The sequence below is a fragment of the Callospermophilus lateralis genome, chromosome 2, assembly GCF_048772815.1.
Source record: "Callospermophilus lateralis isolate mCalLat2 chromosome 2, mCalLat2.hap1, whole genome shotgun sequence".
In the NCBI taxonomy this organism is placed as follows: Eukaryota; Metazoa; Chordata; class Mammalia; order Rodentia; family Sciuridae; genus Callospermophilus; species Callospermophilus lateralis.
This window is the reverse complement of record NC_135306.1, coordinates 19,237,777-19,249,973: the sequence shown is the minus strand read 5'-3', so window position 1 is coordinate 19,249,973 and position 12,197 is coordinate 19,237,777.

The window sequence follows — 12,197 nt, the reverse complement described above, 5'->3', positions numbered from 1 at the left end:
TTGCCACTGGAGGATGGCAGGGCCTTCTTCGCATTTCCCCACCCACATTCTATCAGCTCTGAGGGCGGCTGGGAATTTTAACATGGACCAGGTCACTCACTGGCTCTAGAATTGATAAATCAACTTCCCTTTTCTCCCCCTGGGGATAGGGGGTAAATCTGGATGATGGGCACCTGCTCTACCTCTACCCCAGCCCTTCCCTTCCCCTGCCCCTCCCCTCCAGGGCTTCATACTCTCACCCCACCGCTGACGGAGGGCCAGCCCTGTCCACTCCAGTGCGTCAGCAGAGTGAGCGGCGGAGCCGCAGACCATTACTCAGGGGAGGATGGTGGTGAGTCACCATGAGAGGCTCCTTCCTCAGTCTGTCCGCTCTGCTCCAGGCTGTGCCAAGAGACAGAGACTAATAACACCCTTTGGACCAGCTTTTTAATAATAGAGCCAATGGAGTCTGCAGCCGTGGGAGCAGGAGTCCTGGGGATCCGGGGACCTAGGTGCTCATTCCTGCTGCATTGCAATCTCTGTGGGCCACTGGCTCCTGCTTAGTGTTCTGGTTATTGGAGAGGATTGTCCTAGGCCCTGTCAGGGTGGGATTTCCAAGTCTCTGCAGAATATTTCAGGATGTCATGTAAACCAGAGACACAACCTACCCCAAATTCATATACACGTTGATGGCAAATGTTCCATACGGTTTCAGGAGTTCATGAAGCCACTAACAACCTATCCTGGGCCTGACGCGGTAGTGCACGCCTGTAATCCCAGCGGCTCAGGAGGCTGAGGCAGGAGGATCATAAGTCCAAAGTCAGCCTCCGCAAAAACAAAGTGCTAAGCAACTCAGTGAAACTCTGTCTCTACATAAGCTACAAAATAGGGCTGGGAATGTGGATCAGTGGTCGAGTGCCCCTGAGTTCAATCCCTGGTACAAAAACAAAAACAAAAACAAAACAAACCATTCTGTGCTCCTGGCAAAGAACACCTGATCCAGGGATTCTATTATTTGATTAGTCTATAAAATATACTTCTTCCAAATTCTGCACTCCCCCTGCATAAAGCCAAGCTTTGTTCGGGGTTTTCATTTATTCATGAAACATTTAGCAAGTACTATCACTGAGGTGTGTGAAAGAATGGCTGGGGCATTGGACAGACAGATGCACTAAAGATTCTACCAGTAAAGGTGATAGATGGTCAAGGTTGGCCAACCCCAGAGCCCAATAGCTTCACCCATGCCCCTCCATCCCCTTCCCCGGCTTGTTGTAAGGGAGATCTGCATCTGTGCCTCACTGAAATGAGTCATTATGTGTTTAAGCCAGCCCTGACAATCCCATTCCCCCCACATTTTTTTTTTGTACCAGGGATTGAACCCAGGTGTGCTTAACCACTGAGCCACATCCCCAGCCCTTCTTAGGTTTTATTTTAAGATAGAGTCTCACTGAATTGCTCAGGGCCTCACTAAGTTGTTGAGACTGGCTTCAAACTCACGATCCTCCTGCCTCAGCCTCCTGTGCTGCTGGAATTACTGGTGTGCGCCACTGCGCCCAGCCCCATTCCCTTTTGTGAGAATTTCCATCTCCAGTTCTGACCAAAGGGGCCTAAGGGAACTCAGGTTGGGGTCTTCAATACCTAGAAATAAGACACAACCTCAGCAGGAGAAAGCTCTTTGCTTGTGCCCTTCTGTCTTCTTTGGGGGGTTGATCAGGTTTGTGCCTGACTTCTATGACCATCTTGTGACCTTGAGATGACTTGAATAAAAATGAAAAGCTGACAGCTTGAGAAGGAGAAGCCGAAAGTTAGGAAGAGACTGCATTCTCAATGAGCTCGTTGGACCTCTGAGAGCCCAGGATCCTAGGGTCCCTAGTCTCTTTCTCTAGGGGTACAATAAGCATTTGCTACAGTTAAGCCACAGCAAGATGGGTTTTCTGTTACTTGCAGCCCAAAGCATTTCATGCAGAAGTAAGTGAACAGCCCCTTATCTCCAGCAGGGATCTGGATTCTGTGCTCCTTTAGGGCTCAGAGAAGGAAGTGATTCCCTCTATGTGGAGGAGAAGGAGGGATTGAGGAAGGCTTGAAGAGGTGGTGGACTTGGACCAGACCAACAGAGCTTTCTCTTTTTCCTCTTTTACTGAATTTAACTGAAGTGACCTGTGTCTAACACAAAGCAAGTGCTCAATAAACATGTCAGATGAATACACAAGTATGCCTATAAATGAATGGGTAATTCAAATTTTAATGCTGTCCTTGAACCCAGGGAAGTCATCCTAATTTTTCTAAAAACCCCATTGGGGAGACTTACACATGCCTAGGGTAGACGACTGGTTAGCCTTGGCTTTCTTCCCTCTAGATGTGGCTTTTGTTGTTGTTTTGTTTGTTTTTGGTGTTGGGGAATAAACCCAGGGCACTTTACTGCTGAACTACATCTCTAGTCCTTTTTATCTTTTATTTTGAAGGTCCCACTAAATTGTTTAGGACCTCACTGAGCTCCTGAGGATGGCCTTGAATTCGAAATCCTCCTGCCTCAGCTCTCTGAGTTGTAAGAATTACAGGCGTGTACCGGGGCACCTGGAGGCTGATGTATTAATCAGTTCATCTGCCCTGAGGGTTCCCTTCTCAGAACATGTGTATCCCCACAAGTCTTATTGGGAAAAGATGGAATTGATCCACACATTCCCCAAGAAGTATTAGAAGGACACCGAGAGAGGGAAAGTGTTTGGCCTTGTGGACAGTGCAGTGTTTGGGCAGAGAGGTCCCCTGACCTCTTCCTAAGGCCAAGACAAGTGAAGGGTGTTAGTGGGGTATCTGTAAGAAAGGTCACGGACATTGGGTTTCACAGCTGGATGTCTCTGTAGCCAGCTGATTGGCGGAGCTTCCCATCTATCACCTGACAAAGAAAAGAAAGTCCTTAGTAGATGGCGTGGTGGGGGCTAGTCAGGTAAAGAGGGTGCTGGGGAGGAGGTCTCTGAGCTCCTACTTCCTTGGAGTTCAAGATGGACTTCACGCTTAAGCTAAAATACACTCTGAATTGTGCCCTAACAGGTGTGCAAAACACCTGTCCTGAGGCATCTCAAGGGAGGGGGTGGGAGACAGATGATCCAGTTTACACCTCTATTATTGGGAATCAAGAGTAATTCTCAGCCTGGCATCTGCCACTACCTCTGTCCCCAGGCCATTTTCCCTGCATGTACAGGTCTTCTAGAGGGGGCTGTCATTAAAATTTGAAGAACACTCTCTGATTCTCCAACACCAACTGGGTACCACAGTTCCTTTCTCTTCTGACACCAACCACCCAGAGTCAGCCTCCAACCTCACAGTGCGGTGCTGTCAGTCACTCCAGCCCTTGAGCCTACCTCCCCACCAAGTTCTTTCTAGACTTGTTTACTTCCCTCCATAAGGGAAAAAAACCTGTTTTACTTAGCATCTTAAGATGCTTATGGCGAGTTGCAGTGGCACACTTCTGCAATCCCAGCTACTCAGGAGGCCAAGGCAGTAGGATCAAAAGACCAAGGCCAGCCTGGGCAACTTAGCAAGACTCTGTCTCAAGATAAAGCTAAATTAGAGAGGGATGGGCATGTAGCTCAGCGGTAGAGTGCTCCTACAGTCCCCAGCACAACAAAATCAGACAGAACAAAGGCTGAAGCTGGCAACCACTCCCATTGTTCTCAGTCCCAGAGTCCAGGTGTTCTCCAAACCATCAAAAATCCAGAGGCAGCTTCATGCCCAGGGAAGACTGATGGAGTCTTCTCTACCTGTCCTGTTTGGTTGTGGTTTGATCCCCAGTAAAACACACACACACACACACACACACACACACACACACACACACACGCTTACAAATCTCGTGGTTGAAGCCTGAGATTCTGCAATAGTCTCCCTCTCCCCTACCTCCACTGCTGTTTGCAAAAATTGTTTAAAATCAAAGTTGCCTTGCTCTGTCCACATTTTGGACTTGACATTCTACCACTCGGTTCAGCTGCTGCAGTTTTCTGCTCTCACCTGATGTGCCTTGTGGGTGACATCACACACAGCCAAATGCAAAATGTGCTCAAATTGTTCTCTAGTATATTAATTGTATTTGAACCATTTGGCATTTCCCAAACAAGCATTAAAACAGAACAGACTGTAGATGTCTGGTTCAGACATTCTGAACACAACTTATTCACTTGCCAGTGTCTCAAATGTGCTAGTTTTTAAAAATTACAGGAAGAGAGATGCCAGGTGAGCAGGTGAGTATTTTTTTTTTTTTAATGGTACCAAGGATTGAACTCCAGGGCCCTCGACCACTGAGCCACATCCTCAGCTCTTTTTTTGTATTTTATTTCGAGACAGGGTCTCACTGGGTTGCTTAGTGCCTCGCTTTTAATGAGTCTGGCTTTGAACTCACGATCCTCCTGCCTCAGCTTCCTGAGCCACTGGGATTACAGGTGTATGCCACAGTGTCCAGCTGATCCAGGTGAGTATTCTGACAATATTCTCAAAAGCCCACCACCTTCCGATTGCCCCCCCATCCTCATCTCTATCTTCAAGTGAAGCCGTTCTTCACAAGGCTTTCTCTAAGAATCGACTGTGCATTCATGAAAATCACAGACACTCCAGGTGAAAGGGGATTTTAAAATCCCTTGATCCCTTATCTTACAAGAAGGAAAGTATTGTTGCTGGCCTTGGGCTTCTTGAGGCAGGTGCTGGGCCAGATTGATACCTGAGACCCCTGTGCTCAGCTTCGGACTTGAGACACTCAGGTGCTCAGGGTGCACCTGCTGCAGGGAATCAGAATGAATCTCAAACCCAAAGGGGAGGTGGAGAGATGGGCAACAAGGCAGGAGAGCTTGCTGGGTGGCCTCTCAAATGGCCCCAACTGGCCAAGGGCTGTTCTTCCCTCTAGATCATCCAGGGCAGGGGTGCAGCTCAGTGGTGGAGTGATTTCCCAGACACATGAGGCCATGGGTCTGTCCCCCAGCACATCAAAAGCCAATAAAACAAACAAACCCTAAAGCTGACCAACCACCTCTACTGTTCTCAGTCCCACTCTCTAGATGCTTCTAAACTCACCCAAAATACAGCAGCACCTTTGTGCCAGAGAAGACTGACAGGGGCTTCTCTACCCCTCCTGTTAGATCATTTTTGCCTATATTATGGTCATCATGGTCCATGACACGGATTATAAATGGTCAGATGACACACTCTAAATATGACTCCTCTGGGAGTTTTTAATCCATCCAAGACCCAGACAGACACAGCAGGAGAAAGTGAAAATATCTCAGTTTCATTAGGAGAAATTTATTGCTTGCTTAAGGTTGCTATAGTGACCGAGGAGACAGGGACGATTTGTAGATGCCAGGGTCTGTCGAAGATCTCAGGTAAGGGACAGAGTGAGACTGACAGCAAACTGTACATGTCCCCAGTCACTTAGCACCTGCTACTTTATTTAATCCTCACAAATTCCCACAAGGTGGCGAGTATTGCCTATTTAGAATGAAGGAAACGGAGGTCAGAGGTGCTCAGCCATTTATTGAAGACCACATGAAACTGATCTGCAGGTCCGTCTGGCCCTGAAGCCCCTGTGGGTTGGACTTCTTCTAAGATTGTGAGGATGCTTAGGTTGACACTGGTGGTGGGAGATACAACCGCTCACGTCCATGGGCCCAAGGGAGGCACATCCGTAGGGAAGACACCAGCCTCCCCAATGATGCCACCATTTCTAGGAGCCAGCTTGTCTGCTGCTGTTTGCCGCAGGCCATCTACACCCCATCAGTGGAGCCTGGTATTGGTATGGGCTCTATTGGAAGCAAGGATTTGAGCATCAATTTTCGTCTGGGAGGGCAGGCAGACTGATAAGAGAGGATAGAAGTGACATGAGGAAGGAGAGGCACACCACACTTGACCCCACTTATCTGCCGTCTCACTTTTATGGTTTGAGTTCCCTGTGGTCAATTGAGGTCTGAAAATGTGAAATGGAAAATTCCAGAAACAAGCAATTGATGAGTTTTAAATGGCTCTCTGTTGGGAGTACTGTGATGAAATCTCCCGTTATCCCACCCCAGAAATGAAGCAGACACATCTCCTTCTGAGGTCGGGTCAGAAGGTCAATAGTGCCCTGTGTCACAAAGCCCAGGTCATTCACATTCACTGCAGGTCATCCCATCACACGGGCATTGCGCCACCTCATGTCACCCAAAGATGGGGAAGTGTTAGCACAAAAAGACTGGGCTGGATGCAAACTTCATGGATCAGCCAAAAGCCTCTATTCAGGAATGGAGCCATGGTTTTGATGGACCCATTTTCCTGGCGGAAAATGAGCCACTGTTCAAAGGAGGAGTTCAGGCGTGTCCAGGCTACACTGAGAGGTGACTGAGTGAGTGTGTTAGTTGGGGCACTAAGGAATTTGGGTTTGAGGTTGAGGGTTGGTGGCCAGCACCTGGAGAGGATTTATCTTGGAAGAGATTAGTGTTTCCTGGAGACCATTATTCTAGGTATGATGAAACACTTTCTCCCCACCAGTGGCCACCATCTGAAAAGGATTTATCTTGAAAGGGATGAACGCTATCAATGTAGGGCTTTCTTTTTCATTCCATTTTCCCAGGCCACACTATTTTGGGTTTTTTATTTTTCATATCCAATCGTCTGTGTCATAGGATATTTGGCGCGTGCGAGAGAGAGGCCACCTACAAATAACTTTTATCATAGTATATTGTTATAATTGTTTATTTTGCTCTTAGTTATTGTTCATCTCTTACTAGTTCTAATTTATGAATGACACTTTGTCATAATTATGTATAAAATCATAATCCATATGAGGTTTAGTACCATCTGAGGTTTCTGGCATCCATTGGGTTATCTCCTCTATAGATAAGGGGACAACGATATTAAGCCATTTAATTCTCTGAGAGAAAGCCAGCCCCAAACATCCGCAAGATTCTCGTTCACCCAAGTGGAGGAATTGATGGCTGTGGGCTGCTCTCTGGGACTGTTAATTCCCAGTCTCATTCTGGTCAGAAGCATTTCCTTAGCCCTGGGGAAAAAAAAAGGCTTCTGGCTGATGGGTGCAGATACTGGCAGTTGGAAATGGGATGGAGCCCACTATATGGTCACAGGGAGCTGGGCGTGGTGGCACATGCCTATAATCCCAGTTGCTCTGGAGACGGAGGCAAGAGGATTCCAAGTTTGAGGCCAACCTGGGAAACTTAGCAAGATTCTTTCTCAAAGTAAAATACCAAGGGTTGGGGGTCTAGCTCAGTGACAGAGCACCCCTGAGTTCGATCCCTATGTCCCCAACACCCACATGCAGAGTCACTGGGAATGAGTGGAGCGGTGACAATCACTGCTGCATCAGGGCTGGGCTGCAGGCTCCCGTGAACAAGAACATGATGGTAACTGAGTGCAAGAATCAGGCTCCTAAGCAGACTGAAGGAGTGGCAAGTGCCCCGTACGGTCTAGATTCTTCTATGGTACTAGGAGGAACTCCCTTCTTGCTCACAACACTCTTAGCTTCTGACGCCTCGTGCGTGTGGCGTTTTCCTTTGCATTAAACAAAATTCTCCCACTGTTTGCACATCAGGTGGGTGTCCTACAACTGAGTATGACACTCACTACCTGGGGTTACTGCACACCCCACAGTAACAAGACTGCCCCTGTGTCAGGTGCCAACAGTCAGTAGTGAGTCCACAGGTTGTCCACAGTTCTGTCTAACATGGCTTCGTTGAATGTCCCCTAAAGATCCATGTGTTAAAGACTTGGTTCCCAGGGTGGCACCACTGGGGTGCAATGGAACCCCTAGGAGATGGGGCCTTGTAGTTCTTAGGTCACTGAGGCCGTGCCCTTGAAGAGGATTGTGAGACCCAAATCTGAGCCTCTTTCTGGCCCCTGATGACAGCAGTTGGTTCTGCCACACCTTCCCACCCTTCTATGTTGCCCTCAACAGAGGCCCAAAGCGAAGGGGCCACCTGATCTTTTGTTGGGACCTTCAGAACTGTGAGCCAAACCTTTTCTCTCTGCAATTGATTGCTTCAGGTGTTTCTTTGTAGTGACGGAAAGCTGATTAATACAGCCGCAAACTGGGGATTCCATGGCTTCCTTTTTAGGTTTAATAATTTGAGATGGAAGCTCACAGGAATCAGGGAAGCACAATTGTTGTATGGGGCAGGACAGGATAAAGGATTCATTTGAACCGCAAGAGGAAGAGGCACACAGGCAAGTTTGGGAAGGGTGTCCGGTGTAGGAGCTTCTGTTTCTACAGAACTGAGGTACGCCACTCTCCCTGCATGAGGATGGGCTCACCAAATCTGAAGCTCTCCAAGCTCCAACCTTTAGCGATTTTTATGGAGTCTTTTATACACAGACACGACTGATCAGTAACTCAATCTCCAGCTCCTCCGCTCTTCCCATGGGATGGGAGGCGGCACTCAAAGTTCCAAGCTTATAATCCGGATTTAGCTTTTCTAGTGATCAGCCCCCATCCTGAAAAATGTGAGGATTCAGCCAGACATCTCATTAGCGTATGAAAAACTTCCCTCTGGAGATTCTAAAAGTCTTGGATGCTCTTGTGTCCAGAACTGGGGTCAAAGATAAAACATCTTGGAACCAAAATATACATTCCCTCCTACTTCACACACATACAATGGCCTCTCACCCCAATTTTAGTTCATTCTGCCATGAAAAAATACCTTAGAATGGGTAAATTACAACAGAAATTGACTCCTCAGCTCTGTGGATGCAGGACACCCAAGCTCAAGTCACCAGCAGATTTGGTGGTGGTGGGGGCTCTCTACTTCACAGACGGTGCCTTCTAACTGTCCAAGCACACGGAAGAGTTGGGACTGCTCTCTGGGGCATCTTTGGTGAAGTTATTAATTCTGTTCAGAAGGTGGGGCCTGTTGGGTGCAGAGCATCCTGAACTGTGTTGTCTGCAGGGCAGGCTGAACAGATGTTGGCTGCAAGATAGCCCACGCACTCAAACCCCCCTCTATCTGGTCCTTTATCACCTGTTTGTGTCAAGTCCCGCTCAAGGCTGAGCACTCAACCCCCCTTGGGCCAACAAGGCAGCTTGCAGACCCAGAGGCCCCATTAGATTTGGGCTATAAAAACTCCCTCCTGCCAGGCCCCCCTCTATCTTGCTCTCTCTCTTGCTCTCTCTCTCTCTCTCTCTCTTGCTCTCTCTCTTGCTCCCTCTCTCTTGCTATCTCTCTTGCTTTCTCTGTCTCTCCTATATGCGCTTCCTCTCTCTCTTTCTCACTCTCTCTCTCTTTCCTTCTTTCTTTTCTCTCTGTTGCACTGCTGCAATAAAGATCTTTTGGTTGCTCCGAGTGTTGTGGTCACTTTCCTTTCAGGGCCCTCATGGCCCCACCAGTACCCCCCCCCCAAAGCTCTATTGTAATCCTGTCACCTTGGCCATTAGGTTCCAACATACAGATTTGGAGAGGACACCACAGTGAGACCATATCCTGACCCCCCCCCCCACAGGATCACACAGCTCTTCCAGCATGTTCCCGGGACTGCAACAGATGATCCTCTTGTAACCGAACACAGTGGACTCACCCTTTGGTGAGTGCAAGGCCAATCAGCTTAACCAGGAGATAAGAGAGTGAGGGGAGGTTCATTGCTTCAGCAGGGAAGGAGAACACTGGAGCTAATTCTCCAAGCAGTGCCTCCACTACAAAGAAAGCCAGGAGCTTTTATGGAGGAAGCATACACATACTCACACAGGACGGACGGACTCATCATCACATGCTGGGTGGGCACACTCCTGAGCATGCTCAGTTCAAGTCATAAGTCACATGTTTAAAAAATAGAACAGGAATGCCCCTGGGCAGAGAATTTGGTCTTATGATCAACAAGTTAAGTATACTCTAGGTCACCTCAAAAGAGTGAGTCAGACTTAAAACCAGCATACTATAGTGAGGCAGCCACATCAATGTTTATAGCAACTCAATTCACAATAGCTAGACTATGGAGCCAACCTAGGTGTCCCTCAACAGATGAATGGATAAAGAAAATGTGATATATATGCACAATGGAATATTTCTCAGCTTTAATGAAGAGTAAAATTATGGCATTTTGCCAGTAAATGGTTGGAGCTGGAGAATCTCATGCTAAGCGAAATAAGCCAATCCCAAAGGCCAAATGTTTTCTCTAATATGTGGATGCTAATTCACAGTAAGGCTGGGGTGGCGGGGAACTAGGGAAGAACACCTTAGATTAGGTAGAGGGAAGTGATGGGAGGGGAGAGGAGGGGATGTGGGATAGAAAAGATAGTAGAATGAAACAGACATTATCACTTTATGTGTATATGTGACTACATGACCAATATGATTCTGCAACATGTACACTCAGAAAAATGAAATTATATCCCATCTATATATGATATACCAAAGTGCATAAATGCGATCCACTGTCATGTATAACTAATTAAAACAACTAAAAAATTAAAAAAAAAAAAAAGAGGGACTCAGAGCGATTCTTTGTTTTTTGACTGGTTCCTTTTAAGTTTCTCCAAAGGACCTTAGCTAAAACAAAAAAACAACTTTGAAGGAGCTTTAATAGTCATTTAAAGGGGTAGACCTGCCCCGTTCCCACCCAGGCATAGGCACTTAAAAGTACTTGCCTAGCAGCTGACAATTTGCTCATTGTGTCCTTGACCCTCCCCACCTCCCCACCCAGGCACTGCTGTTCTCATTTTACAAATGAGAAAACTATGGCAAAGATCATAAAGATAATAACAACTATCTGGGATTTTTTTTTTTCTAGAAGGTTGTTAGAAGAGCTCAATAAAAGTTGTGCTGGTGATAATTTACTTAATGGGTAATATATTGCTTCTGGCAGTTTTTTTTTTAAGCCCACAATTTATTGCCTAACAAAGTGCCTTGTGCATAAAATATGTTCAACCAATGGTGTGTTCTGCTGAGTCGAATCCACCCTTGTTGCTCTGCACATAAGAGCCAGGATTCTATTTTCCAAACCAGGAAGTTGTGATTTATGAATTCATTTATCTGAAAGATGATGTCAAAGACAAAATGTGAGGGACAATTAAGGGGATGATTTTATTCAGGCTACTGCAGGAGGAAAAGCCATCCAGATGTGACTATCAGAGCGCTGTGGTCAGGTGGCTTTGCCTGAGGCATTTCCATGGAGGAGGAGGAGAGGGCCAGGTGGGGGTGGCATACACCCGGGATAGTTTTGCAATCACAGGAAGTCTCAGCCAGCTGAACAGGAAGTGCTTGTCCATGGGCCTGGCTGCTTTCAGAAGGACATAGAATTCTAACCTTAGGTAGTTAGTGGCTCAGGAGACAGAGAACGTAAAGGTGAAGTGTCTCCCCACCTAAATTAAAGGGAGGAGTGGCTCGTTTAGTAAGTCATTTCCAGAAACACAAAAAGAGAGGGAGAGTTGGGATGGCAAGAGGTAGGGGGATTTCTTAACTGTTGCAATTTCCAGGAGCACGGGCTTCAAATCAAGTTCAATATTGCCCATCTCTTAAGAAAGTATGAAAATTCAACTATATTTAGCTACATACGAAACCTCACATACTCCAACAAAACAAAAGCCACACTGTCTGTCTGTCTCTGTCCCTCTCTCTTGTCCCCTCCACTGCAGATGCAGCACACGAGAGCAATATTTTCAAAGGCATCCCTGTCACCCACTGATGCCTTCCTCTGCTTTTAAGAGGAAGATCAAAGTCCTCAGCTTGGCCTCCAGGCCCCACCTGAGCTGGCCCCTGCCCGCTCCTCCTGCCTCATCTCAGAGATCTCTACCCCTCTCTTTGGGCATCCCAGCCTCATTGCTATTTCTGGAAATTTCTATGTTCACTTTTGCCTCCAGGCCCTCACCCCACTTGTCCTTTCTGCCTCTAAAGTTCTCTACCCCTCCTGACCTCAGGCCCCTCACTCCATAAAGACTCCTCCAACTTGGCTGGACACCTCCCTGGGTTTTCCTGACTGCAGCAATTTCTTTTGTTAAAATCCTTCAGAGGTGAAAATTCTTTTCCTTTAGAGCAGCACCAACAGAAATGCAACGTGAGCCATACATGTGATATTAAATTTTCCTATTGGCACATTTCAACAAATAAAGAGAAAAGGTGGAATTGCTTTTTTTTTTTTTTTTTTTGGCTTTTAAATAAAAAAAAATCTTTTTAATTGTGGTAAAATATACCTAACAAAATTTACCACCATTGCAGGGCGTAGTGGCACACACCTGTAATCCCAGTAGCTTGGGAGGCTGA